A 4397-nucleotide genomic window follows, 5' to 3' on the forward strand; every position below is an offset into this window, starting at 1 on the left:
TAAAACTGAGTTTCATAAAAAAGAGGAATATAGCATCGGAATATGTGCATTTATTCATTTTGCAAATTTTTGTTATGATTTAAATGGGTAAATGGGTATATGAGATCCGATAAAGTGTGTTTCCGATAATGATCACTATCCAAGTCGAACTTTTCATGCTCATACGAACGTCGATATTTGGGGAACAATTGTTTTGATTAAATTTCTTTTCCTTTCCAGTTCAAAGATTTTGTTTGGATGTAATGTGCATGCTTCTTTAAAAGCCAATTAATTTTGCTACAAAATCGTACAAAAGTACAAGATCGATTTGGGCTGAGCAGAAAATATGAAAAAATATTTATATGTATTGAGAAACATACTGATGTATGTAAATATATGTCTGGATGTGAAAGCAACTTCAAAGTGACCTTCTGACTTTTCTACTTTTTTCCGATGCTCCCGAGAGTGCGCACGTGTTAATCTGCCACACAAAGGATTTAGAGTGCCTCCCTCACAAGGAACAATAAAAAATAAACAAATAAGACCGGGAACAACAGGAGAAGCAGCAGCAGCACCAGTCGAAAGTAGCTAGAATATTGCCATCGATTTTCTGTCTGGTGCATTTTCTTAACGCCACTTGCCCAGGCCCTGTTTTTCCCAATTTTCCCGCTTCTTTCTATGCTTTCCACTGGCCTCTGCACGTTGCAATTTGGCGCTGTTCCTCGGTTTGCCAATGCCATTGTTTGACTTGGGCTAATACGAGTATGACTGAGCCTCAGCTGCAATCGAAGGAGGAAAAGCTCAGAAGAGAAAGGAAGAGGGGGTGTGTTTTGCCCAAGAGTGGGTGGAATCCAACTGAGATTTGCAAGGACTGGACAGGACAAGACAGGACAGCACTGGACAGGATAGTAAAAGGACACGCCACGCTGTGGCCCACGTCCCATGTTCGAGGATAACGCAAGAAAATGTTCTTAAATTAAATATTTGCCTGGTCCAAATCGGGCACACAGCCAGCTCCTTTGGCATTGGTGGGTTAAGAGAATATGCAACTAATCATCATGACATTCACAATGCCCCTCCATAAATATTTCACATGCTCTCTTGCGATTTCCGTGCAAATATCTATCCAGCAATTGCATTGTCACTGTATATGTGCGAAAATCTTTTATCACGTAAGTGGCCGGCTGTTGTGGACAGGAACTAACTTTAAGTCGAGCTCAGCACGATTTTCTGCTGAAGTTGGATTGCACTTGCAAATGACCCTCGTGGTGTTCTTCAATAATGAGGATCAACTAAACATTAGTGATTAATCAAATCTTGAAACAGGAACTAGATAGCATATCTCAAGTAAATGAAATAATTATTAATATTTGGAAGTATTTAATAATTTTTATGGCAAGTTTAAGTTTTATTTATATTTAAAATTAGTCACTTTTCATATCATTTTTTTCGTATCAATTTCTATAAATTTGAAAAATACTGAAATTTCTCTGTTGCACTAACTGAATAACGGGTATCTGATAGTCGAGTATCTCGACTATAACGTTCTCTCTTGTTTTTTTTTTCAGAAGGATATTTTGATGACCATCAAATCCCCAGACTTTTATATATTTATTACTGTAACGAAGTTATGGGAAATAATCGAAAATTACCACAATAGCAAACACAAACCAGATTACCAGTTTTATAAGGACCACTGTCGAAATAAGTTTGGTGGCTCATAAAGTGTAAAAAGAACTTGGAATATTCGAATGGCATTTACTTGGAGCAAACTTCGAATGCAAATGGAGCCATAAAATGGTGATGGTGCAATTCTAGTTGCAGCCGCCACAAAGTCTGCAAAACATCAACAAAATCCAAGCACCAAATGACGGACAAGGAGCGACTTAAAGCTGCAGGATGTCGGAACATCGCCAGGATATCGCTTGAAAGAGATGTAAAGCCGTTTGCCACATCCGTAATTGAGCCAAAAGGGGCGGCAAAGTGGGCGTTATACATACGTGGGGTCTACGCATTGTTAGGCGGCCCATTACACAAACTGCACACAGCATTTAGTTTTTGCCTCAAGCCTAATTGGCCTCATTATGGTAACAAGGAATAGCGCTGCTCATTTGCGATTAACCACACGTAGAACATAACTACAAACGAAGCGTGAGTTAAATCCAAACAAAAACATAGATGAAAAAAAGAAAAGCCCCCAAAGGGGGCAAAGTGTGCTCCAAAATCAACGGTGAGTTATGTATGTATGATATCTGTGGGAGTGTGGGCGGAAGAAATTTGCCCCTGGCAATATCTTTTGTACTTTTATCAGTGCGCAGATAGACCCAAAAGCTCACACAACCCAAACGATTCCTTGTGTTTCATTAGAAAATGGCTAATTTGGTTCAGGGCTGCGGTGTAAATACTTGTTTTCCCGCCGGATGTACGGTGAAACAATCAAGCGAATTTTCGCAGGAATGAGCAAACAAAAAAAAAGGCAGACAGACTCGCTCAGAAATATAAATTACATTTGCCAGAGGACCACAAAAAGTGTTGATAAATGTATGAAAATTTGGTTTACGCCACCAAAGGAATGCCAATTAGAAGAACTTCTTGGTAAAAGACACAGGAGTATGTATACACTTATGGTTTTAGCTTAAATGGTAAAATATATATATTTAAGCCAAGGCTATTAAAAATTTCCGTCTAGTTGGTTAGTTGTGTACTGCTAATACATTTTGTTAGACTAGTCCACAAAAAACTGGTATTTCTTCATGTGGGTGAATACATTTTCCCTTAAACAGAATTCTTATTAGATACTTTGCATTTCATACAAAAAGCTCTCATAATTCCCACATATTAAGGAATGTAAATTCCGCGAAACTTACGATTTAACATATTAAAACAATAAAGCGCACTGGGATGATATATGCAACAATTTGTGGCATGAGCACACGCTGACAATGCTTATAAGATTAAAACAAAAAATACAGAAAAAACAAAAGAGTGAGCCAAAAAAATGTGTCTGTCTGCTCTCGCAGCAGGGAAAGGAAAGGGAAATGGCCATAGAAATATGTCACAGCAGGCGAAAGTGAAAGACAGCGCGAAAATCCGAGGTGTAATATCCTGCTTGACAGCCAAAAAAAAAAAAAAATAAATAAAATAACAAAAGAGCTACTATACAAGCAAGTAACGAACATCGAATAGAAGTTCACGTTCCATCAGAACGGCAACTTGGAAAATGCTTTCAAAATGTCGACACAGCGACGGGTGGCAAGCCACGCAGGATACTTCAGAAAAGGCGGCTTAACTTATATCTTTGCGTCCTTTATTAAATGGGATCCCCTCGTGCTCCTCCGTTAATTTCCCCCAATCCTCCTGTCACGGAGTACAGCTGTTGGCCAGAAAACATTTTCCCTGCTTACTCAACACTAGTTCGCTTGCTAAAGAGGTTTTAAAAAATATAATAGCAAATAATAATATTTGTAAGCTTTAAGTACAAAATTTGTGCATGTCTTTTGTATACAACTCAAAAACATTTGAGCGGATTGAATATCTAATAAGTAGCTGCTGCCGGCTCATGCAGGAAGTGGAAGCTCCGGAATCGCCAATAATTGCGACTGTCCCAATGGCACCAAGCAAACTTCCACTGCATGGGATTTCAGCTAATCATTGCCGGCAACATTCGAACAGAGGCTCAATTTCCGCTCAAGGACCCACGCGAAAATCCCTTTGCTCTGCGATTAAACAGAAATGGATATGTTCAGCGTTCGGTTCAGTTTACGATGGAACATTTTCGAGCAAAAATATTTTCAACTAATTTACAAAATCATTTTCAACTCTTGAAGAATAAAAGCGAAGCCCTAAACAAAAATCAATAGGAAAAGAAATGCAAAACGACATTCTATAAATACTTGATCTATCATCATTCGGGGTCCCAGTCTCCGCCCGCAAATCCATGTGCCATGCCAGACTGGAAACAGATGAAAAATAAAACAAAATAAATAATGTAAGCTGTTGACGCCAACGGGGCGACCATTCCGGCTGCAGTATCCTGAAAACTGAAAACTGAAAACTGAAAACTGAAAACCGGAGGCTCGGTGGCAATATGGCTGGGGAGGGGCGCGGTTGCAGAGTGCATGACATCAGAGCCAAGAGTAGCACAAATCCGCTTTAACAGGTCGCCAACTGACTGTTTGACTACTTGGCAACATCCAGTTCATGCAGGAAAAAAGAACCAGGACCTGCTCAACCAGGAACTAAAGCCAAGGCAAAAGCAGGCACTCAGCCAAACGACTGAAGCCGGCACAACAATCCATTCATTTCATTCATCTATGTACTCATGCGAAATGAAAAAGAATGATGCAAAGTTGTAAGACGGCGGTGGCTGGGATTGTAACTAAAAAGCCAACACTCGCAGGAAAGATGGTTTTACGACC

Source organism: Drosophila erecta, unplaced genomic scaffold (genome assembly GCF_003286155.1).
Source record: "Drosophila erecta strain 14021-0224.00,06,07 unplaced genomic scaffold, DereRS2 tig00000055-arrow-pilon, whole genome shotgun sequence".
NCBI lineage: Eukaryota > Metazoa > Arthropoda > Insecta > Diptera > Drosophilidae > Drosophila > Drosophila erecta.